Consider the following 26,140-nt stretch of genomic DNA (forward strand, 5'->3'; position numbering starts at 1 on the left):
ACTTCACAAGGAGGGACTCACAACTAGCTGTCTGAGGTACAGTTGTCGAGACCCCATGCTCGACAATCTGACGATGGGATCTTTCCTGTAGAAGCAGAAGTACCGAGCAGGGGGGGTGGTGGGGTGTGATTCGGGATGTCAGTTCTGAGCACGATCTGGTGACGGTGGGTGTGAGAAGGAGTAGGCGGGCGGTCACAATGCGGCCGAGATAGGATGCTGAACAGCTGCTGCGCGTTGCCGTTCCTAATTGCTGGGGCGCGCCGGCAGAGAGGAGCCCGGAAATACGGCTAATGGGCGTGCTTATTTAACCTGCGCTGAGTGGCGGTGACGCCCAACGCCGACTTTGTATTATCTTTACCTGAACTCAGCAAGCGTTTGCAGCACCTCCGGACGCTGAATAAACTGTTTCCTGCCTTAACGAGCCTTGACTGCAGCGTGGTTTATTACCGACCTCAGGTGTGAAGCGAGAGAGCTGAGAGAAAGTCGGCGTTGCCCCCCCTTTTTCACCGTGAGTAACGCCGAGAGCGAAGGGATGGCGGAGGGAGCGGATGCCGGGGCGGCGATTCCCGAGGGACTGGAGGACGACAACGCCGTGTTGCAGGCGGAGGAACCGAGCCCCAAAGACCTTCCAGTGGTTAGAGCGAAGGAGAGGAAGCTTCAACCCGCCGAAGGTGCCGTCGAGACCCAGGACTCGACCGAGACGCAGCGGCTGAAGAGCTCGGCAGGAGAGTGGTGGCAGAGCTCCGCTCTCGTGGGCTCTGGCACCTATAAAGCCCCAACCCCCGGGGGTTACTCGGGGGAGTCTTCCTTCCGTGGCTGGAGGGAGAGGAAATGGCTAGAAGACGAAGAATGGGATGAGAGTCAGTCTACTGGCCTTGGAGCATCCACTCTGGATATCTTAAGGGAAAAATTCGGGGAAGGGAGTTTCAGAGATGCAGCGTCCTGGCAGCCCTGGATGGGAACGGAAGTCCCTGACTCGTGGCAGAGAGGAGGAGGGGGTCGGGAGTCCCGCTTCCATTTAGCAAGCCCAAAGTTGCGGGTAGAACGGAGGGAAGGCAGCAGAGGCCAGCCAATGGGACAGTCCCGACCCAGGGGTTCTTCAGTAAGCGAGCCGCCCCGCGACACTACCCACGAACGGCAGCCAAGGGTGGCAAGGAGGGGGATGGACCAGAGTGGTGCTGGAGGACAGCCTCGGTCAGGGGCACCGGTGCAGGACAGTGGAGCCAGCAGCCATCTCCCCCCCATGATGTTGCCACCCGGAATGTGGCCTCAGCAACTCCCCGCTGTGTGGGGTCCTCCCCCTATACAGGCTACGTTTGACGGGAGCCCTGATAGGGTCTCTATCTTCCTAAGCCAGGTGCTCAGTCACACGGATCTCTATGGCCATCTGTATCCCTCTCAGTGGGCTGTAATTATGGCCATAACCGCAGTTCTCCAGGGGGAGGCTGCTAATTGGGTTGCAGACTTACATAGTGAACATGCTAGGGAACTGGCCGACGTGGGGCTGTTTTTAGAGGCGCTGCGGGGACGTTTTGAAGACAGCGCCAGAGTCCAGGTCACCGAGGGGGAATTATTGGCGCTGCGACAGAGAGGCCGGCCGGCCAAAGAATACGTGAAGGACTTCCGGACGCTGGCAGGAAGACTTAGGTCTTGGCCCGAACGGTTACTAGTACACCAGTTTCGATCTGGCCTGGACAGGGAGGTGAAACAAGCCTGCGTATACCGTGGGTTACCCCCAAAACTGTCCGAATGGTTTAAGGCCGCAGTGGAGTTAGAGGTTGGACTACGGGAGTTTCGGGGGCGCGTGGGCCAACAACCCCAACGATTTGTACCAACCGGACCGAAACCAAAGGAGTATGGGGTGAGCCCCGCGCCCGGCAGACCAACAGCAGGCGGAGGACGAGGGGCTTTCCGTTGCTTCCGGTGCAACCAACTAGGACACCGGGCTGCCGAGTGTCCCATACCCCCCTTGCAAGCTTCACCAGCACGCACCCCGCCGTCTGGAGCCAAGGTGCGGGAAAGGGCACGGTCAACATCAGAGCGAACATCCACGTCCACACCGATGCCCGCTAGCTGTTCCCGATCCACGTTAACCGGTGTGCAGAGCCCTTCGGGGGAAGGGGCTTTGCCAACAGTAACGGATGGCAGCGATGACAGTGGACCAGAGGACCCTATGGTAAGCGGTCCTATACGTCCGTTTGTAATACCAGTGGTGCTACGCAATATACGCACTCTAAAGGGGGTTCCACAGGGAGCGCTCATAGATTCGGGGTGTACTCGTTGTCTTATCCGCAGTACAGTTGCGGATCGTTTGGGACTACAACGGGTGAAACTAAAGACCCCTATCCGTTTTGAACAGATGGATGGGTCATTGTTAGGAGGTTTACCGGCCTCTCACGTTACAGAGGCCGTCTACTTGGAGATCGGGGAACACACGGAGCGGATCCGGTTTATTGTAGTCGACCGGATGGTCGAGTCGATTATCCTGGGCCTTGCATGGTTGGATAAGTGGCGTCCCACTATATGGTGGGAGGGAGGTTACCGGAAGCTGCAGATCAGTTTAGGGCCAGACCCAATTCCCGAACCCCAATCACAGGTCCAGCAGTGTCATGGCTTAGGACATGCTGGGTCAGGATATCCGGATGTATATAAAGATTTAGCAGCTGTATTCGACGAACGTGAGTGTGAGACGCTGCCGCCTCACAGAGTGACAGACTGTGCCATAGAGCTGATACCGGGGGCGAAGTTTCCTAAACCGCGTATGTACGCCATGACAAAACCAGAGTTAGAAGAGCTGCGGCGTTACATTGATAAAAACCTAGCTAGGGGGTTTATCCAGCCCAGTCGGGCGCGTATGGCAGCCCCGGTTCTGTTTCGCGAAAAGAAAGACGGTGGTCTCCGTCTCTGTGTTGACTTCAGGGGCCTGAATGCTGTTTGTGTCGAACACCTTTACCCTTTGCCGTTGATGAAGGATTTATTAGCCACACTGGCGACTGGGAAGGTGTTCACGAAACTGGATTTACGGGAAGCTTACTACAGAATAAGAATAAGAGCAGGAGATGAGTGGAAAACAACTTTCAATTGCCCGTTAGGAAGCTATAAGTTCCGTGTCATGCCTTTTGGGTTGCAAGGCGCACCTGCCGTGTTTATGCAGGTTATAAACGAGGTGTTGCATGAGCATCTATATCGGGGCGTTCTTGTGTACCTGGACGACATTTTGATATACTCCGATACGATGGAGGAACATGTCCAGCTAGTGAGGAAAGTGCTGTCTAAATTACTGGACGCAAAACTCTTTGTCAAATTGTCGAAGTGCGAATTCCACTGCACTACGTTAGACTATCTTGGGTATCGTATTTCAGCACGAGGGGTGGAGATGGATCCAAAAAAAGTGTCAACAGTACTGGAGTGGCAAGCACCCAAAACTCGGAAGCAGTTACAAAGCTTTCTTGGTTTTGCCAATTTCTATCGGCAATTTATCCCATCGTTCGCACAGGTAGCCCTCCCATTGACAAACTTGTTAAAGACGAAGCATCTAGGAGGGGGTAAGGTAAAACCAGGACAACTGTTACCATGGACCATGGAATGTCAACAATCGTTCGAGCGGTTGAAAAGTCTGTTCGCTAGGGAACCTGTATTAAAACATCCAGATCCCTCGTTGGAGTTTGTAGTACAGGCAGATGCTAGTGACGTAGCGGTGGGGGCTGTGCTGTTGCAGCGGACATTAGATGGAACCCTGTGTCCGTGTGCGTACACATCCCGCAAATTGACACCCACAGAGCGGGGTTGGGCTGTTTGGGAGAAGGAGGCCTTTGCGGTGCGATGGGCTTTAATGACCTGGCGACATTTGTTGGAAGGAACGGACAGAAGGTTCGAGGTCTGGACAGACCATAAGAACCTAGAGGCCTTGCAAACCCCTAGGAAACTGTCGCCAAAACAGGTTCGTTGGGCACAGTACTTTCAGCGATTTAATTTCGAGTTAAAATATGTCCCAGGGGGCAGGAACTTCCTAGCCGATGCATTGTCCCGGATGCCTCAATTCGATAGTAAACGGGAAGATGTGGTGCAAGCGATAATCCCACAACCCCAACCGATAGCAGGGGTGGGCGATAAATCAACCCGATTCGAGTGGAAGGTAGAATTGGAAAAGGCAGTGCAGTGCGACCCTTGGTTGGTTGAGCACAGAACAATGGTAACCATGCGTGAGGGCTTAGCGTGGATGGGATCCAAGATATATATACCACAATCCATGCGGACAACAGTGTTGAATAAATGTCATGATTCCAAAACCGCTGGACATTTTGGGTTTCTGAAAACACTCCATCTCGTTCGGCGACAGTTCTGGTGGCCTCGTATGCGGAAGGAGGTAGAAAAATATGTGAAAGAGTGTCACGTATGTGCTGTAATGAAAACAAAGCCCGGTAAACCACTCGGTTTGTTACAACCGGTCGCTAGGCCCAGCAGACCATGGGAAGAAATAGGGATGGATTTCGTGGTAGACCTGCCTGATAGTAAAGGCCACACGGTTATATGGACTGTGGTTGATCTTTTTTCTAAGCAGGCTCATTTCATCCCCTGTAAAGGCCTGCCAACTGCAAGACAATTGGCTCGGTTGTTCATACGACACATATACCGGTTGCATGGGACGCCCCAACGAATCATATCGGACAGGGGGGTACAATTTACAGCGCGCTTTTGGCGTGAGTTTATTGGTTTGATCGGTTCATCCCAAGGGTTAAGCTCCGCTTACCACCCTAGTACCAATGGGGCTGCAGAAAGGGCGAACGCTATGATAGAGAGATATCTACGTTGTTATGTATCATATCAGCAGTCCGATTGGTCAGAGCTCATACCACTCGCTGAGGTAGCCTACAACAACGCGGTACACCGAAGTACTGGTGCTACTCCATTCCAAATCGTGTATGGACGAGACTTTATTGCAATCCCCGAACTTGACGTAGGTGAGCTGGAGAAGGTATCTCCTAAGGAGTGGGGAATACGGATTGGAGTCCAATGGCCGAAAATCAAAGAGGCGTTACAAAAAGCGGCACAAGAGTATAAAACATTCGCAGACAGGAAACGGAAAGACCACAAACCGTTTCAGGTTGGAGATCAGGTATATGTATCCACTAAATACATTAGGTTACAGATACCCAGTAAAAAGCTAGGTCCCAAATACCTCGGGCCTTTTACTGTTGTAAAGCTTATAAATCCAGTAACAGTTGAACTTCGGTTACCACCATTACTGGGAAAGATCCATCCGGTGTTTCATAGCAGCCTGTTAAAGCCCGCAACTGGTATGCGTAACCCTCCACAACGTCCAGGGCCTTTAGTCGGCTCCCATTACGAAATTATAGAAATCTTGGATTCCAAATTAAGTAGAGGGACATTAAAATATCTAGTGAGGTGGAAGGGCTATCCTCTGGAAGATGCCTCATGGGTACCAGTTGAAAATCTTCGGGCTGAAAAGTTGCTTAAACGGTATCACAAGAAATACCCCCACAAGCCTGGGAATAGTGTACAAGCAACTGCATAATTACATGTTAATCTCTTATCTTATCTCTTACAGGTGGACCCCTGGTAGGGGGAGCCGCCTGTCGAGACCCCATGCTCGACAATCTGACGATGGGATCTTTCCTGTAGAAGCAGAAGTACCGAGCAGGGGGGGTGGTGGGGTGTGATTCGGGATGTCAGTTCTGAGCACGATCTGGTGACGGTGGGTGTGAGAAGGAGTAGGCGGGCGGTCACAATGCGGCCGAGATAGGATGCTGAACAGCTGCTGCGCGTTGCCGTTCCTAATTGCTGGGGCGCGCCGGCAGAGAGGAGCCCGGAAATACGGCTAATGGGCGTGCTTATTTAACCTGCGCTGAGTGGCGGTGACGCCCAACGCCGACTTTGTATTATCTTTACCTGAACTCAGCAAGCGTTTGCAGCACCTCCGGACGCTGAATAAACTGTTTCCTGCCTTAACGAGCCTTGACTGCAGCGTGGTTTATTACCGACCTCAGGTGTGAAGCGAGAGAGCTGAGAACAGTGGTCTCCCTCGGCCTAAGGCCTTCTCTAATAATAACCGCTACTCCCCCGCCCCTCCCCTGTGGCCTTGGCTGATGGAATGCGTGGAAACCTGGTGGGCACATTTCTACCAGAGGGACCCCTCCCTCTGGGCCCAACCAGGTCTCCGTAATACCTGCCAGGTCCGCTCCCCCCTCGTAAACAAGATCACAGATGAGGGGGGCTTTATTTACTACAGACCTGGCGTTGCACAACATCAGGCGAAGGCCCGGGCCCTGAAGGTCTGTACTACCTGGAGAATGGGTGGAGCCTTGGGGGCCGGAGCACTCTACCGCTTGAAGACAGCGGGCGCGTGCTCCCTTAACATGATATGGCCCCCTGCTCCCGCCATATCTACCTCTCCCACACACAGTACCGATGGTAAAAACACCATCTGGACCAGCTCGACCCCCTCCGGATTCCCCACCACCCCCGCCGAACGTCCTGGCCAAGCCCGACTCTCCCCCTAGTGGGTTATCCCCCAAACCCACAACCCTAATTCCAATCCCACCCCCCTCCCCGAACCCCTTAAAAGTTTAGACAAGGACAATTTTAAAAAACCCCGCCGCCCCCTCTTTGCGGCATGCCACCTCTCGGGACTCCAGAGCCCGTCATCGAGGTAGGCCCTCGATAGAATGGAGGGCCAAGCCTGCGAGAGGGGGGAGTCTCGCAGACCAAGAAGCTCCGCTGCTGAGTACATTGATCATAATGGGTAATAAGACCATACCCTGAGGGTATATATAAAGGACCGGGGAGAAGACAAAGGAATGGGGAGTCTCAGAGACATATTTACAGGACCAAGTCCCTTGTCCCCTCACAACAGAGGACATAGTCCAAGCCAAGACGACCACAGTTCCAAGGGGGAAATAGATCCAACCACCCTCTCACGGAGGTTAGGTCAGCTGGACAGCCCCCTCTTGTGGTGAGGTGGTAGCAATGAACCGATGCATAAAGACAGCGTCCGGGGGTCAGGTCCAAAATCGCCCTCTCATGGCGGTTTGTCTGGAGGTAAAGACCTATGGTAAAGTCTCCTCGCTGGTAAAATCCCCTCGCTGATAAAGTGCATTTATGTAAAAGCCTCCCGGTTCAGCCCTCAGGGGCTCTGGCACCTGGCCACCCTCTCACGGTGGTCAGGCAAATGTCTAGCCCCCTCAGCTGACGGGATGCAGTCTTGTACCGGTCTCCCATTCAGATGGAAATAGCCCTCTCCAGAGTCAGGGGGGTTCAGAATAGTAATAATAATAGGGCATCGCGCCAATGAGTCCCACAGGCTGACAGTTGGTCCAGGTGGGCCCAGTTTTAACGAGGAACGCTGGGGGAGAGAGAAATGGGGCAGAAATGGGGCAGTTTTCTCGAGTCCCCAGCCCCCCGTACAACCACAAATTGAGGCTTCCCAAGGCCCAGAAAATCGCTCCGGGTCTTTTCCGCCCCAACCATGGTGGCAGGTCTCCCAGGCCTGTTGGATTGTTGGTTTGTTGCCCCCCCAGCTCCTATTCTGAGGGGGGGGGTCCCCAGCGCCGTCTGACCGCCAGCTAGCCTCCACAGCAACCGCCATCGCCGCCGCCACCGCGCCATCGTCGCCAGCCCCCGAAAGAGCCTGGCGACGTCCCAGAGGTCTTCGGGGGTGCCCGACACATCTTGCAGCCCTTCGGGCAACCCCCCTGGGCTTAGAAGCTTGCCGCGCGGCGGCGCCCCCAGCACAGCACCGCTCCCACTGATTGATGGCCGCCGGCTGTGAAAAAATGCTGCCGACGCTGCTGACGCCCAGCTGATCAGCCTGGCGCTCCACGCATCGCCCCTTCCTCTCTACCCAGTCACAGAGGGAAAGAAAACCCTCTCCGTGCTGGCGAGGAGCTCCCCTGACTGGTCCTGGGGTCGGAGATCTTCAACACGACCCCCAAAGGACCCAAAGGGTAGGTCGGCCCCCCTCATTGTCAGATCGCGATCCCAGCGGGCGCCGCCATCTTGGACATGCACTTTGGTATGTGTACATCCGCTGTAACTCCAAATACGTGCATGTGGGTTATCTTAGGTTTTTTATTATACATTAATTCATATGGTGTTTTGTTTATGACACTGGACCAAGTTCTGTTTAGGGTATAATTGGAATATAATAAGGCTTCTGACCAGAATTGTTTTCCTAAGCCAGCATCTTCTAATGTACATCTAATCATGGTTTGTAGTGTCGAATTCTTTTGTTCTACCACTCCATTTTGAAATGCAGAGAAAGGGCTAGATGTGAAGTGTAACATTCCTTTGTCTTTTAGCCATTGGGAGAATTCTTTTGACATGAATTCAGATCCCCTGTCTGTCATGATTTGTTTTATTTTAATATTGTGTTGTGTTTCTACACGTTTATAAAATTCTTTAAATTTTTGAAATGTTTCATCTTTGTGTTTTAAAGTATAGACAAATCCATAACGACTATAGTCGTCTACAATAGTAAGAAAATATCGTTTTCTATATGTGATTGATGGGGTTAATGGACCAACTAGGTCCATATGTACCAGGTCAAAAATGTGATTAGATGATCTTGTTGCCTTTTTTGGTCTGGGGTTAGTTCTGAGTTTTGAGGACTTACATACTGAACATTCCAAATAATTTTTACAATTTTTTATTTTAACACCTTCAGCATGTTCAATCATTTTTTGTATTACAAGAAAGCTAGCATGTCCTAATTTTCTATGTAATATATGTGCACATTCATCATGAATTGGTTTTCCAATCGTTGGTTTTTTGTTATTGAGTGTATCACCAATAGATGTATTTTCGTGATTATGATTTGTTTCATGTTCCTCATTGTCACTATTACTGATGTTTTCATTTTCTATGCTAGTGTCATTTTCCATGTTTGAATCAATGTTGTGTAGCCATTTTTCTTCTGTGATTAAATATGGTAGGCCTCCTTTGATAACCACACTACCTAAATTTGTTTTGTTTTTCTCTAGAATTGCTTTTCCCTTTGAGAAGACTATATCTATGTCAGAGTCTCTGCTTAGCTTTATTACACTAAGTATGTTATGAGGTATTTCGGGTATCAATAATACCCCCTCTATTTTCCCTAGACCGGGTAAATTTACACTTCCTTTTCCAATAACTTGGACTTCTTCTTGATTGGCTACCTTGATTACAAATTTATCTTCTATGAAGGAAGATAGTATTTTCTTATCATGTGTTGTGTGATTAGTTGCCCCAGAATCAATGAGCCAAGCATTATCTTTTGAATTTTGTTTGTTGGTTATGGTATGTTTATCTAATCCGTTTAATGATCCAGACTTCCTATCTCTTGAGTTATCTCTGCCCCCTCTACGTTCTCTAAAATTTGGTGAGTTTCTATACCTGTATCTATCAATAGATGATTGTCTGTTATGATATCTGCTTCTATAGTCATGTTTTTGTCTTTCTCTAAGAAACTTAGGACAATCTCTTCTACAATGTTCTTTGGATCCACAATTATAACATTCAATTGATTCTCGATGTTTTTCTTGAAATACTACTCTCTTAGTCTGTATATGTTCCATGTATGCACTGCTGCGGCTTCTTCTTAAATTATCTTCAGCTATTAGTCTATTTGATAAATTCTCTATGGATAGGTATCCCAAATTAATTGTGTCTAAATGTGATATGTAGTTATCCCATGATGAGTCTAATGAGTTAATGATAACACTTTTCATTGTTTGGTCTGATATTATTTCTCCCCTTAAATGAAGTTCTGCTCTGATTTTGTTTAGCGATATTAAATGTTCACTTACAGTAGTCCCAGGTTTTATCCTGGCTGAGAAGAAATCTTTAGACATTCTTGTTGTGGTTGCTACACTTTCACTATGAAACAATTTAAACATGCAATGAATTATTTCTGAGACAGTCAGATTATGCTTAATACTATGATACATAGCAGGAGATATGCTAGATATTAATAAGTAGAATGCTCTGTGGTGCAGGCAGTCCAATTTTAGAGTCCAAGGTTTTTTGGTAGGGTTAGTTATGAAAAATAATAAATTCTCTCTTAGGAAAACAACCTGAAGTTGTTGACACCATTCTTGTAAATTAATACCGTCTATTCTCAATTTTGGGAAATCATTAGGCAAGTTCCCAATATTATTTGTTGCATTACTTACAACTGGAGGCTGTCCATGATCTTGTAAATGTTGATAGTTGCAGAATGGTGTAGGAATGCTTGCAATCAGTCTGAATGGTTCTCTCTGTTCTTCATGGCCTCTGTAGTTGTCTGCGTGTGTTTGTGCATGCGCGTTGTTCATTTCGTCCCTGAAGCTGTCGGGAGAGGTTCTCGTCACTGTAGCTCTCTCGTAGCGCTCTTCCTCTGATGACTCGGTCTCCGGTTCGACCTTGGATGTCCAGGCGACGATTGGCGCTTGCTTCCTTTCACCGAAGCTGTCCTGGTTGAGGTCTCTGGCTCCCGGAAGCGTCTGCGGCATTGGCGAGTATTTGCAAGGTTCTCTGGGTTCAGGAGTTGGCGTTCTTGCCGTCCGGATAGAAGCGGGTAGATTCTGAGACGTTTGCTTGCTTGCTTGCCTTTTCTTTATTTTTTGATCGGCAGCTTTTGTTGATTTTTTTGTTATTTTCAGATTTGGACCAAAGGTTGCAAAAAGCGTTTTCATGGCTGATTCTATTTGCAGTTCAATTGGAGTTTCTTCGATGTCTGTATCAGATTCTTCTGAAGAGTAGAATTTTTCTTTTTTACTTTTCACACTGTGTAGTACTTTTCGCGCTAGACATTTTGAATTCTGTTTTCTGATTGGCTCTGCTTCGCTCATCTTAGTGGTCTGTTGAAACCAAGATGGCTGCCATTCAAAATTTTGCGTGGGACCGTTAGTCTTTCTTTTTGTTATATTTTCATCTATAGGCAATTCGCTCACTGTTTTGAGGTCTTTAGATTCAGTTGCTACGATGTGATTTTCTCTCGCTGCTCTGCTGTCTTTTATGATGTCTTGGAGGTTCGCGATGAGATTTTTGTCGTCTTTTTGGCTTTTCAGCAGTCTCAGTATCTCTGATCTGAGATCGTTGTTTTCTATCTCGTTCTCTTCTTGGTTGTCAGATTCATCGATTACCTCTTCGTTGTCTGTAGTGCAGTCTTCAGATTCTTTTGTTATTATAGTTGTATATTCATCGATCATTTCTTGATCTGTTTCCATTTCTTTATTGTGTGCCCTGGTGTTGGGTCTTTCTCTTTTGTTTCTGGAGTTTTCTTTCTTAGGCATGTCTATTTTTATTGAGTCAGTTAACCATCCTCTGCTACCAGCTTGTTGCATAAATTTGAGGATCAGACTCAATAAATAATTCAGGAACGAAGTATTAAAAACAAAGTACTATTTATTTACAGTAGGCATTCTATATTCTCTGAATGGTTGCAGATAGAAGCAAGTAGGAGGTGCGTACATCCCCTTTTATAACAATGAGGCGGGGTTATAGGTGGGAGTGGTTACATATGAATACATTAAGAAAGGAAGGATGAATTAACCCCTGATATCCTGTGAACATATATTTTCTCCATTTGAGAATAAGGCATTTACCCGTGACAGTGCCTGGTTGTGTATGGCTTTTAGTTGTTAAGTGGGGTGTTGATGGACAGCTATTAAGTCATTCCCTTCTGCGCATGTCCAAAATGGCACCCCAGTGCTAGAGCTCCGATCTTCGGGGTGATGTCCTGGTTCAAAGAGGCTTCAGGGGGGCCAGTTTGATTATCTACAGCCCCCCGCCTGGGTAAAGGAGTGTCTGTGGAGCATTTTGAGAGCTTCGCCAGCTCTCCGGGTTATCCCAGCTCTGAGGGGGATGGCATTCAGCAAAGACAGTGGGAGACAGAAAAACTGCAGCAAAACGGTGGGCGCAGCCTTGCGGGACGGCTGTGGCTGGTTCAGCAGCTGCCTGGTGATTGGCGGGACGGCGGTCGGCGACATCAGACAATGGTGGCGTTGAGGCCCCCTGCGGAGTTTTCCCGTGCCCCTGGATGCCTCGAGAAAGATTCGTGGAGGCGAGGGGCAGCTGGAGATGACCTCGGGAGGGCCAATGGCGACGGTGTCGGCGGCGGCGATGGCGGCCACGACAGCGGTCGCGGGGGACGGCGGCTGGTGCCAGGGCGGCTCCCCACAGGCCTGTAGACCCTAACCGAGATGGCGTGGGACTCTTGGCAGCAGTCTCTAACATTGGATTTTCCTGAGCGGTTGATGTGTGCTTGGCCCTTGGGAGTAGCCCCCCCCCCCATACGGACCTGGAGACCTCCAGGGTGAGCTGGAGGGGGAAAAACTGGGGAGCACTATTACTATTAACTGGAAGTTCTGAGGGATTCGAGGGACCGGAAAATCTCTACTGACACCTGTTGTCTGTATTTCCCCCTCCCTCCTTCCTTTTTTGACCGAGTTTAGGCTCTATTAGGCCTCATTATGGTCATTGCTACCGTGCTTATCCTGGCCTGCTGAGTTATTCCTACTTCCCCTACTTCCATCAAGCCATCTCTGATTGTCCTGCCTGTGTAAGAGTCTTTCTGAACTAAATTTTGAACTAAATCCTGTCCATGAGCTGGAGGATTGGGCTCCTTGACGCCTCCTAACCCAGATGCAGAACTGGATCTGTGGACTCAAGGCCGGCGGGAGTCGGTGTATGGCTGCCTTCACTACTGGGTTTCCATCAAAATTCTACTGGTCGGCCTTCGTGAGAGGACGGTCTGGCCAAGAAATTTCTGGGTGCTGAATGGCATGTACCTCCCCCTCCACTGCTGTGAGAGGGCTATGGAGTCTGGTTGCTTGAGCCATGGACTGGAATTTTTCCCATGTGCTATAACATCATGGTGGTCTCCTGACCATGGACTACTGTCACCCCTAATGATTGGATGTACTCAGTGTCTGAACTCCTTGCCCTGCGAGATTCCCCCCTCTTGCAGGTTTGGCCTTCCACTTTATCGAGGGCCTACCTCGATGACGGATTTTGGAATCCTGAGAGATGGCATGGCGCGAGGAAGGGCCTGTGGGGTTTTCTGGGGAAGTTTTTAAATAAGATTTTAAAGGTTTCTGGGAGGGAGCTTTTTAATAATTTTTTAAGGGGAACCAGGAGGACGACCAAAGGGGATGGGAGTGGGGGGTAATCCACTAAGGTCGGAGCCGAGCCCGGCACAGGTTGGCGGTTTGGAGGGTGCAAGGCAAGGGATTGGGGAGGGGATGGAGGGCTATTCCAATGAGGGATGTACCATCAGCACAGTTGATGGGTGGGGCAGTTATGGCGGGGGAAGGAGACCACATCATGTGTCGGGGGTGCGCACTTGCTGTTTGAGAGCAATTGTGCGCCCTGGTCCCCAAGGCTCCTCTCAGATACTAGGTGGCACAGATACTCAGGATCTGGGCCTTCAACTGATGCTGTGCAACGCAAGGTCCGTGGTAAATAAGGCCCCCCTCATTCACGATCTTATACAGGAGGGGGGAGCGGCGAAGGTTGTTGAGAGTGTGGTCGCGTGACAGTTTCCACAATTCCTGGAGGAAACATCTTATTTATTTATTTATTTATTTATTTATTTATTTATTTATTTATTTATTTATTTATTATTTATTTATTTATTTATCTTATTTCTATACCGCCCTTCTCCCGAAGGACTCAGGGCGGTATACAGCCTAATTAAAAACACAAAGACAGACAATATTTAAAAATAATTAAAATTATTAAATAATAGGCCCAATTTATAAAACCCCGAATTTAAAAACCCAATTTAAAACCAATTAAAATCTTTATATTGATAGCCCAGCCTGGCGGAACAACATGGTTTTGAGGGCACAGCGAAATACACGGAGATCAGAGATTTTACGTATTTCTGGGGGGAGTTCATTCCAAACAGCAGGGGCTCCCACAGAGAAGGCCCTCCCCCTGGGTGTCGCCAGCCGATATAATTTGGCCGATGGCACCCTGAGGAGACCTTCTCTGTGGGAGCGGACTGGCCGGTAGGAGGCTACTGGTGGCAGAAGACGGTCTCAAAGGTACCCAGGTCCAATGCCATGGAGCACTTTAAAGGGGGTAACCAACACCTTGAATTGCACCCAGAAGACCACTGGAAGCCAGTGCAGCTCACGCAGGAGGGGTGTCACGTGGGCACAACGAGTTGCGCCCATAACCACCCGCGCGGCCGCATTCTGGACCAGCTGGAGCCTCCGGGTGCTTTTCAAGGGGAGCCCCATGTAGAGAGCACTGCAGTAGTCCAGTCGGGAGGTGACAAGGGCGTGAGTGACTGTGCGCAAGGCGTCGCGGTCCAGAAAGGGCTGCAACTGGCGCATCAGGCGAACCTGATAAAAAGCCCCCCTGGCCACAGCCATCATATGTTCTTCTAAAGACAGCCGTGCATCCAGGAGGATGCCCAGATTGCGGGCCCTCTCTGTGGGGGGTAAAGACTCACCCCCAATAGTCAGCGATGGTACCAGCTGACTATATCGCGGCGCCGGAAACCACAGCCACTCGGTCTTGGAGGGGTTGAGTTTGAGCCTATTTCTCCCCATCCAGACCTGCACGGCCTCCAGGCACTGGGACATCACTTCGAGGGCATCATTGGGGTGGTCAGGGGTGGAGATGTACAGCTGAGTATCATCAGCATACAGATGGATTCTCACCCCAAAACCACGGATGATCTCACCCAGCGGCTTCACATAAATGTTGAACAGAAGGGGCGAGAGGACCGACCCCTGCGGCACCCCCCATGCAAGGCGCCTCGAAGTCGACCTCTGCCCGTCAACATGAACTGCGAGCGGTCAGAGAGGAAGGAGGAGAACCACCGCAAAACGGTGCCCCCTATTCCTAACCCCCTCAACTGCTGCAGCATGATACCATGGTCGATGGTATCAAAAGCCACTGAGAGATCTAACAGGACCAGGACAGAGGAGCAGCCCCTGTCCCGAGCCCTCCAGAGATCATCCACCAAAGTGACCAATGCCGTTTCTGTGCTGTACCCCCGCCTGAAGCCCGACTGGTACGGGTCCAGATAGATAGCTTCATCCAGGTACCCGGGCAGTTGTCGTGCCATCACACTCTCAACAACCTTCGCCACAAAACAAAGGTTGGAGACCGGACGGTAGTCGGCTAATTCAGCCGGGTCCAGAGAAGGCTTCTTGAGGAGGGGCCTCACCACTGCCTCTTTCAAGGCAGCAGGAAAGGCACCCTCACTCAGAGAAGCAGTTATGATCCCCTGGAGCCAGCCTCGTGTAACCTCCCGGGAGGCCAGTACCAACCAGGAGGGACACGGGTCCAATAAACATGTGGCGGCACTAATCCTACCCAGAACCCTGTCCACATCCTCGGAAGCCACAGGATCAAACTCCTCCCAGATAATGTTCTCAAGACCTGCCCTCGTCTCCTCCCCTGGACTCACCCAGTCGGAGTCCAAGCCTTCCCAAATCCGAGCGACTTTATCATGCAGGAATTGCACAAAATCCTCAGCTTGACCCTGCAAGGGATCTTCCCGCACTCCCCCCCGAAGAAGGGAGTGGGTCACCCTAAACAAAGCGGTTGGGCGATTCTCTGCAGATGCGATAAGAGCGGAAAAATAGTTAGATTTCGCCGCTTTTATCACCACTAGGTAGGTCTTGATATAAGACCTCACCAGTGTCCGGTAGAAATTGGATTGACTAGTCCTCCAAATGCTCTCTAAGCGTCTTTTCCGACGCTTCATCTCTCTCAGCTCCTCGGAGAACTCGGCATCGGGTCAGAGGCTGCAAAGGCACGACGTGGTCCAAAGCCCCAGCGGCCACCCTCTCCCAGGCGGCCACCCTCTCCCAGGCGGCCACCAGGTCTTCAGTCGAGTCGTGTGCCAAGGTCTCAGGAAATGGCCCAAGCTCCGTCAGGAACTTTTCGGGATCCATCAGGCGCCTGGGACGGAACCATTTCATCGGTTCCGTCTCCCTGCAGTGGGGGGAAACGGCAGGAAAGTCCAAGCGAAGAAGAGAATGATCTGTCCATGACAACGGTTTAATGTCTAAGTCCCCTCTACCAAGATCATTCAACCACTGACCAGAGACAAAAATCAAGTCCAGAGTGTGTCTCCCTGTGTGAGTAGGGCCTTGAACTAATTGGGTCAGGTCCATGGCTGCCATGGAAGCCATGAACTCCCGAGCCACTTCTGACGCCTCAACTGCAGATGGCAGGTTGAAATCCCCCATAACAATAAGTCTGGGGGTATCAACCGCCACCCCCGGCAATAACGTCGAGCAGCTCGGGCAGGGTCGCCGCCACGTGGCAGGGAGCCAGGTACGTAGTCAGCAAACCCATCTGTCTCCCACGGCCCCACTTCACGAGGAGGGACTCACATCCGGCAATCTGAGGAACAGTGGTTTCCTTCGGACTAAGACTTTCCCTAATAATCGCCGCCACTCCCCCACCCCTCCCCTGAGCCCTTGGCTGGTGAAATGCACAGAAACCTGGTGAGCACATTTCAACGAGGGGAACCCCGCCGTCGTGGCCCAACCAGGTCTCTGTAATACCTTCCAGGTCTGCACCCCCCTCCAAAATAAGATCACAAATGAGGGGGGCTTTGTTAACAACTGACCTGGCATTATATAACATCAACCGTGGACCCAGGGCCTGAGGCTGTGTGCAACCCAGGACCCAAGTTGCGCATTGGGGGCCGGAGTGTGCAATCGCTCGTAGACAGCGTATGCGCACCCCCGGAACATGATGTGGTCCCCTGCGCCCATCATATCTGCCCCTCCCACTCACTATTTCAATTACACTGCCCTTCCTGACATCTCGTTGTTCCCCAGACCAATTTTCTTCTGTGATCCCTCTGCTGCGCCCAAGCGACACATCATCCCGCCCAGTGGCTATATGAACCCCCCCAGGTCCATCTCTACAACCCCCTCCCCTCCTCCCGGGTCCCCTTAAAATTTTCCTTAAAAAACCCGATAAAAAACCCCTCAACCCCCTCTTCGCTACATGCCATGTAGCGGCCCCCTCTTCGCTACATGCCAACGGATCTTATCTAGATCCATTCCAGTCAGGTTTCAGGTCTGGGCACAGCACAGAAATGGCATTGGTCGCATTGGTAGATGATCTCTGGAGGGCTCGGGACAGGGGTTGATACTCTGTTCTGACCCTGTTAGACCTCTCAGCGGCTTTTGATTCCATCGACCATGGTATCATGCTGCACCGGTTGGAAGAGTTGGGGATGGGGGGTACCGTGTTACGGTGGTTCTCCTCCTTTCTCTCAGACCGGTCGCAGTTTGTGTTGGCAGGGGGGCAGAAGTCGACCTCGAGGCCTCTCATTTGTGGAGTGCCTCAGGGGTCGGTCCTCTCGCCCCTTCTCTTCAACATTTATGTGAAGCCGCTGGGTGAGATCATCCGTGGCTTTGGGGTGAAGTACCATCAGTACGCTGATGATACCCAACTGTACATCTCCACCCCAGGCCACCCCAACGATGCCCTTGAAGTGATGTCCCGTGCGAATCTGGATGGGGAGGAACAGGCTCAAGCTCAACCCTTCCAAGACTGAGTGGCTGTGGCTCCCGGCATCCCGATATAGTCAGTTGACTCCATCACTGACTATCGGGGACGAGTCTTTGGCCCCCGCAGAGAGGGCGCGCAATCTGAGAGTCCTCCTGGATTCGCAGCTGTCCTTGGAGGAACATGTGATGGCTGTAGCCAGGGGGACCTTTTGTCAGGTTCGCCTGATTCGCCAGTTGTGGCCCTTTCTTGATCGGGATTCCCTGTGCACACTCACTCATGCCCTCGTCACCTCGCGCCTGGACTACTGCAACGCTCTCTACATGGGGCTCCCTTTGAGGAGCACCCGGAGGCTCCAACTGGTCCAGAATGCGCTAAGAGGCAAAGGGGGTGGCAGAGAGTGCTGGAGTTGGGCTCCCCCCTGCAACTGTAACTCTTTTTAAATCAGACGTGATATGTAAGTCCGTGATGGCAAACCTATGGCACGCGTGCCACAGGTGGCATGTGGAGCCATGTCACCTGGCACGCGCGGCATCGGCCATTCCTCTTCCGGGTTCACAACCCAAAGCTCAGATCATCAGACTAGCTGGCCAGTGCACATGTGTGCATCAGAAACTGAAAGTTTGTTTCCCGGGGCACGCATGCCACTGGGCAGCTCCTCTTACCAAGTGTGTGAGGCTGAACTCTTGGATGCTCACTTATTGCTCTCCTTGCTTGCTATCAGTCGCTGCTTGCCCAAACCACTCGGCCCAGGCCCAGCTGCTCTGCTCCTCGCCCGCTTGATTGCTGTTGCCTTCCTAGCTTTTGGTAAGTTGCAGGTGGGCTGCCGCGGATGGGGGGGAGGGGCTGGGGGGGCGGCATGCCTGGCTGGCTACTGCCACCTGTGATGTGCTGCCCAGGAAGGAGGAGGGCTGTGGGGGGGAGGGGCTGGGGAGAATTAAATATTGCTAATTATATTGTGTTGAGGTTGTCTGAGGAAAGGTCTAAAAAGCCCTGAAATACAGTACGTTGTCCTTACAATAAAATACTGTGAAATAAAGAAAAACCTTTCCAAAATAGGAAAACTGCTGGCAGAGCTTCTGATCTCTGAGTCTGTAAAGAAAAGGGTGGATTTACTTACTTCTTCAAGATGCTTCCAATGTCCTAAAAAATAAAGAGAGGAAGCACTGAAAGGAGCCATTTCCTAGGCAGAAAATTAAATTCTTACAGTCACAAAATACATGAGTGAAACCTCTGGACAACCAGACACTAACAGACATACAAAATACTTCAATTTTTTTAAAAAAATCCATTGCTCTTTCCCCCCCCCTTTTTTTTTAGAGTGGTATTGTTTTTACTTTCTTGTCTAAGAAAAATTAGACCCAGATTGAATCCAACACAATTACAGAAGATATATATTTATATATAAAACATGATAGCAAAAAGAAAAGACTATTTGAAAAACAAAATAGTGCATCAATAGGATAAAAAAATCCCCTGCATTTATGCTTCCAGAATGAAGGCACTTTGGAAAATCCAGGTGGTGATAATACTTTGGAGAAGCTGATCAGTGTTGTATTTCTCCTTGGCCTAGAGATTTAAGGGGAGGGGGAGACCCTACAAAGAACACCCACCACCACATTCCCCCAATATAGGATAGGAACCCTAAGAAGGAATTCCTAAAATTGTGAAGAATATATAGACAATTGACCAGAACTTTGAATTCCTGCTTTTTCTGAATTACATTATGTATCCCTAATATTAGCCATTACAGGTAGTCCTTGACCAAACAGTTCATTTAGTGACCGTTCGAAGTTACCACAGCACTGAAAAAAATTATTTATGATCATTTTTCACACTTAAGGCTCTTGCAGAAAAAGAGGATACAGAATACTATAAAATTTGGTATAGATGGTATGAGTGGTTGGAGGAAAGGAAAAATGAAGAAGAAAAATAAGGGGGAGATAAAGAAATGTCCAAAAATAATGGGAAAAATTGGTAAAATACAATTTAGTGATTGAAATGAAAAAGAGAAATATATTGTAAATGAAATATTGGGGACAGATAGTAATTTGGAATAAAATGAAGTAAAATTGGTGGAAATAGTAAATAATAAGGAAGGACCACTATGAAAAAGCTGTAAAAAGAGTCTTGTATATAAGTGTTGTATGTCTTGTATTGTTTTACTGTGTTGTAAATAAACTTTTTTTTTTTAAAAAAAAAGACTCTTGCAGCATCCCCATGGTCACATGATCAAAATTCAGCCACTGGGCAACCAATTCATATTTATGATGGTTGCAGCTTCCTGGGGTCATGTGATCACCATTAGTGACCTTCTGACAAGCAAAGTCAGTGTGGAAGCCGGATTCATTTAACAACCGTGTTACTAACTTAACCACTGCAGAGATTCACTTAACAGCAGCAGCAAGAAAGGTCGTAAAATGGGGCAAAATTCACTTAACAATTGTTTCCCTCAGCAACAGAAATCTCAAGCCCAAGTGTGCTCATATGTCAAGGACTACCTGTAGTCTTCATACCTTCCAGTTTCCTTTCCATAAAAAGAGTCAAAAAGTTTACTAAATGAGGAGTTGAAGAAAAGATTTTGAACTTGGTCAAGCTAAAATAAGGAAGAATTTCCTGACAGTGAGAAGTATTTATCAGTGGAACAGCCTGCCTCCCTGAGTTTTGGGTGCTCCATCACTGAAGGATTCCAATAAGAGTTTGGACAACCATTTTTGGTGAATGGTTATGAGGTCTCCTGCCTTGGGTAGAAGATTGGACCCGAAGACCTCCAAGGTCCCTTCCAGCCCTAGGATTCTATGATCTCAACTTCCTGACTGACCTGTAAGAGTTTGCTGGCTGGCTGCTGAAGCTTCTCTTCTATCTCCTGGATGAGATGGTCAAGAGAGCCCAGTTCCTCCATGTGCTTGGCCAAACCCTTCTCCTTTCTTGCCATAATATCCTTCTCCGTTTCTTCCATTTGAGTCAATAGAAGCTTCTCCTGTCCTTCTAACCAGAGTTGTAGCTCTCTGAATTCAGCCACTACATTTTTCTTCACGTCTTTGATGAGGTCCTAGGACAAGAAAGAGAAAAAGCAAAAGTCATAATTTTATTTTTAATTGTTTTACTTAATTATTTTTTCTTTTATTTTAATTGTTATAATAATTAAACAGATTCCTTGAAGAATCCAGAAGTGAGGTGGGAGAATATCCGAAGCAAACAAAAAACCCATTTGATAATAAAAAGCGTAGGGGGAAAGGGTTTTTTTTTTTTAAAGGCTCTAGTTTAATGACCTCTCATGAAAATTTTCTTAGCAATCAGGGATTCCAAAAAAGGAGACAGAAAAATGTTTGTGTTCACAATTTTTTCAATAGGATGAAATATGGTTTGCATTAATTTATTAAACAAAACAAACCCATTGTATGAAAGATGGCTCATGGGATAGGGGCACTTAACCCAACTGTGACTCATTCAGCCAATGGTGACATCTTAGTCCCCAGGTTAAGAACACGTTCTGTGCCCTAACACCGTCTTTAACTTTAACCAATGAGATGGTTCCGCCCCAGGCGCCTGATGGAACCCGAAAGGTTCCTGATGGAGCTTGGATCATTTCCCGCCTCCTTAACCCACGATTCCTCCGAGGCCCTAGTGGCGGCCTCTGATTCGATGCAGATCCCGGGCGGCTCCATGGTTCACCGCGGAGCTCAGGGAAATGAAGCGTTGGAAAAGACACCTGGAGGGTGGTTGGAGGTCCTCCTGATCTGAATCCGACCGAACACAGTTAAGAACTAGGTCTTATTTGTGGCGATGGAAGCGGCAAAACGACAATATTTCGCCGCTCTCATTGCCTCTGCAGAAAACCGCCCAGCCGCCCTGTTTAGGGTGACCCACTCCCTCCTTAACCTTGGTGCGAGGGAGGAACCCTTGCAGGGCTGAGCTGAGGATTTTGCACAGTTTCTGGAAGATAAAATCGCTCAGATCCGGACCAGGTTGGACTCTGACTGAGCAGAGTCCACTGAGGAGACCAGGCCTAGACCTGGGTTGAGTTTGAGCCTGTTTCGTTGGATGAAGTGGACAGGATTATGGGTCGGCTGGGGGCCTCCATGTGTGCATTGGACCCATGTCCCTCCTGGCTTGTTTCTGCAGCCAGAGAGGTGACCGGAGACTGGATCAAGGCTGTTGTTAACGCCTCGCTGAGGGAGGGATTCGTCCCCGCTGCACTCAAAGAGGCGGTGGTTCAACCCCTCCTTAAGAAGCCCAACCTGGACCCGGACTCCCTTAACAACTATTGTCCAGTCTCCAACCTCCGCTTTTTAGTGAAGGTTGTTGAGACCATGGTGGCACAGCAATTCCCTCATTTCCTGGAGGAAACAGACTACCTGGACCCTTACCAATCTGGTTTCAGGCGCAGTCACAGCACGGAAACGGCATTGGTCACCCTAGTGAATGATCTCTGGCGGGCCCGTGATGGGGGTTGTTCCTCCATCCTGGTCCTTCTTGACCTCTCAGCGGCTTTTGATACCATCGACCATGGTATCCTACTGCAGCGACTCGGGGGGTTGGGGATAGGAGGCACTGTGTTGCAGTGGTTCTCCTCCTACCTCTCGGGCCGCTCGCAGTTTGTATCGGCGGGGGGGTCAGAGATCCTCCCAGAGGCCCCTCACTTGTGGGGTGCCTCAGGGATCAGTTCTCTCCCCCCTGCTTTTTAACATCTATATGAAGCCACTGGGTGAGATCATTTGTGGTTTTGGGGTGAGGTATCACCAATATGCGGATGATACCCAGCTTTATATCTCCACCCCAGGCCACCCTGGGGATGCCCTTTCCGTGATGTCTTGTTGCCTGGAGGCAGTGCAGGCTTGGATGGGAAGGAACAGGCTCAGACTCAACCCTTCCAAGACTGAGTGGCTGAGGATGTCGGCATCTCAGGATCTATAAGTACCATCTTTAGTGATTGGACGGGAGATGCTTACCCCCTCCAACAGGGTTCACAATCTGGGTGTCCTCCTGGATTCTCGGCTGTCCCTGGATGATCATCTGACGGCCGTAACCAGGGGGGCTTTCACACAAGTGCATCTTGTGAGCCAGTTGCGCCCTTTCCTAGACCGAGATGCCCTCGCCACGGTCACTCATGCCCTTGTTACTTCTCGGTTGGACTACTGTAACGCCCTCTACATGGGGCTTCCCTTGGGATGCATCCAGAGGCTCCAGCTAGTCCAGAATGCGGCCGCGCGGGCAGTTACGGGGGCTCCTCGTTACTCCCGTGTTACACCTCTCCTGCGCGAGCTGCACTGGCTGCTGGTTGTTCTCCGGGTCCATTTCAAGGTGCTGGTGCTTACCTATAAAGCCCTAAAGGCCCGGGGTACTTACGGGACCATCTTCTGCCTTCCTCCCACCGTCCTGTGTGCTCCCACAGAGCAGGCCTCCTCAGGGTGCCGTCGGCCAAACAATGTCGGCTAGCGGCCCTAGGGGGAGAGCTTTCTCTGTTGGAGCGCCGACCCTCTGGAATGGTCTGCCCACCAAGCTCAGGATAGCCCCCGACCTCCTCTCCTTTCCCCGCCAACTGAAGGCGTGGCTGTTCCAACAATAATCTGATCGTGGGGTTGTACAATGCTATAATTTTAAATTGTTTTTAATGGGGGTTTTAATTTTAATTTGAATTAACACTGTGATTTGTATTGTTGATTGCTGTATGTAAGCCGCCCTGAGTCCTTCGGGAGAATGGCGGCATATAAATCACAATAATAAATAAATAAATAAATAAATAAATAAATAAATAAATAAATAAATAAATAAATAAATGAACTTGAATTTCATTTAAGTCAGAATTTGTACTAAAACACAGGCTGCCTATTATCAAAGATGGCAGATGGTGTTTTCCTTCCTATTAGCTCAGAAGCTCCTAACCGTTGGATCAATACTTACAAGCATCTCCTGCACTGTTTGCTCTGTGTCTCCTTTGTATGTAGCTATTTTTTCTTTCTCCTCCTTCTGAGCCTTCAGGCAATCTTCTACCTTGATCTGAAAAATACAAGTTTTGAGTTTCTTTTCGGTAAAGGATTACATCGGAGGGAAGACCCAGTTAGAAGATATATGCAATCATCATAAATACATGACAGTTGGCAAGCGTCCAAATTTTGATCATGTGACCACAGAATGCTGCAATGATCATAAGGGTGAAAAACATTATGTCACTTTTTTCATTGTCGTCATAACTTTGAACAGTCACTAAACGAATGGTTTTAAGTCGAGGACTACCTGTAATGGCATTAAAGTGAGCTGCCTGAGTCTCCTGGTTGCAGTCATCCAGAAGCATCACTGAAAATGAACGTTTGGCCTGATACAGCAGGAGTGTTTTTCGGGGTCTGCACTCAAGACTTTGGAAGAATGATAATTTCGTCCTAGAGCAAATGTGGAAAGGGAGCTGGCAAAGGGAGCCTATTTCGCCCTACAGGCAATTTCCATTGCTAAGCAAGACAGTTAAGTGATGTTCTTGCTGCAGTTGTTTTTTTAAAAAAATAATATTTATTAAATTTTCAAAGATTAAAATGTACAGTACAAAAAATAGAAAAGAATAAAAAATAAAAACTAACACACAGCAAAAACAAACAAACAAAAAGAAACACATCAAACCTAAGCACTAGTAACAGCTTTTCTATATCGGTATCTCTATCCTAATTAACTTCCATACACAAATTCTACTTCTATCTGTCTTAACTTACATCCTTATCTAAGTTACAATATCTTCTATTCACAATTCAGTTTCGTAACAAAATATCGCTTACATTATAGATTTCCTCTCCAGCCAGGAATACCATCTATTCCAAATTAAATAGTACTTGGTGTCTTCCCTTTTCTTAATTTCCATAGATAATCTGTCTATTTCTGCGCAGTCAAAAATTTTTTAAATTATAAATTGGTCTGGAGGGGATATCCGGTTGTTTCCAATTTTGTGTTATGGCAAGTCTACATGCAGTTAGTATGTGTAATGTGATATATTGTAATTTTTTTTTCATTTTCCCTTCTTAAATACCAAGGAGGAATACTTCCGGTTTTCTTTCTATCTTCCACCCAATTATCTCTTCCAGGCATTTTTTTATCTTCCACCAAAATTTCCTAATCTTAGGGCAGGTCCACCACATATGGTAGAAGGTCCCTCGGCTATGGCCGTACCTCCAACAATCTGGGGACCTGTTTTGAGAACATCCTTGCCAATCTTGCTTGTGGCAGGTGCCATCGGTAAAACGTCTTATAAAGATTCTCCTTGTAAGCAGCTGACATTGTTAGTTTATAGTTTCTCTCCCATAATTAATCCCATTGAGCCAAATGAATGTTATAGCCAAAATTTGTTGCCCAGCTAATCATTGTTTCCTTCACGGTTTCTTCTTCCATTTTAAATTTTAACGGAAAATTATATATTTTTGTGATAATTTTTTCTCCTGGTCCTAATAATATCTTATCCAATTCCAATTGTTCTCTGTGTATACCATATTGTTCCCTGTCTTTTTTATATTTTGTCCAAATTTGCAAATATGGCCACCAGTCAATTTTTATTCCTTGTTTTTTTAAATGCTGTTCTGTTTTTAAATTTCCAAGGTCTTGCTGCAGTTGTTAAGTGAATCACTGCAGTTGTTCACTTTTAGTAACACAGTTGTGAAGCGATTCTGGCTTCCCAATTGACTTTGCTTATGAGAAGGTCATTAAATGAACGGTTGTAAATCAAAGACTATGGTAAATCAGTCTTCAAAAAAATTTCAGCCACAGAGGATAAAGCAGGAGGTGAAGGTCTCAGGTAAGTTTGTTAAAGGAATGGCCGAGGCAGAAAGTTGTAGAGGAGTGTAATAAGACCAGTAACCAATGGGGGTAACACATAGACATCAACTTTGGAAACTTCTTGCTTATTATAATAGTAAAACACACAGCTCTTTTGATAAGAAAGCTAATTAGCACAAATACGCAATGTATGAGGAATGTGAGTAAAGTAGGCCAGGACAAGAAATCAAAAGAAACTCCTGTCAAGGAACCTTAACCCTATATTTTGAATTTTTACATCGTTCAGGGGTCTTGGCTCCTTTAGCTGCTGAGACCCTTTTGCTCAAGTACCTCATTAAAAGTCCCTTGAAAGGCCTCTCCAGTCTGGTTCTAATTCACATCTGCGCCAGGCTAAACCCAGTTTGCCGACAACAGAGGAAGCAAGTAAATTGGTCCAAGGATTGCCAGGAAGACCAAGGATCTGGATGCCCCTCCACAGCGATTCCTCCTGGCTGATTCCTACCTGGTATTCCTGAAAAGCCTCCTCCGCAGGGATCACCGAGTGGCCCCTGTGCTCTTTGGATAGGTAGCAGACCAAGCAGATGAGGGTCTGGTGGTCCTTACAGAAGAGCTTGAGGGGCTCCCGGTGCTTCTGGCAGAGGCTCCCTCCTTCCTCACCCGGACGGCTGCTGCATAGGCTGGCCCCTTCCAGCACCCGCGCCAGCTGCCAGTTGGAGAGGAGGCTGCGGGGCGTGAAGGTCTGTCTGCATTGGGGGCAGGAAGCCTCTGATTCCGACGTTCCCCAACTGCGGGTCAGGCAGCCCCGGCAGAAATTGTGGCCGCACTCCGGGATGAGCACGGGGTCCTGGAAATAGTCCAGGCAGATGGAGCAGGTGGCTTCTTCCAGCAAAACAGGGAAGGATGCTTCGGCCGCCAT

The 26,140-nt window shown here is 48.7% G+C and overlaps 1 pseudogene; it reads right to left on the bottom strand.

Annotated features, from left to right (window-relative positions):
- Positions 1-26,140, bottom strand: part of LOC139310086 (E3 ubiquitin-protein ligase TRIM39-like) — a 38,664-nt pseudogene extending 12,524 nt beyond the window's left edge.

The sequence above is a fragment of the Pituophis catenifer genome, unplaced genomic scaffold (genome assembly GCF_029215685.1).
Source record: "Pituophis catenifer annectens isolate HBS135680 unplaced genomic scaffold, rPitCat1.0.hap2 SCAF_2, whole genome shotgun sequence".
Classification (NCBI taxonomy): Eukaryota; Metazoa; Chordata; class Lepidosauria; order Squamata; family Colubridae; genus Pituophis; species Pituophis catenifer.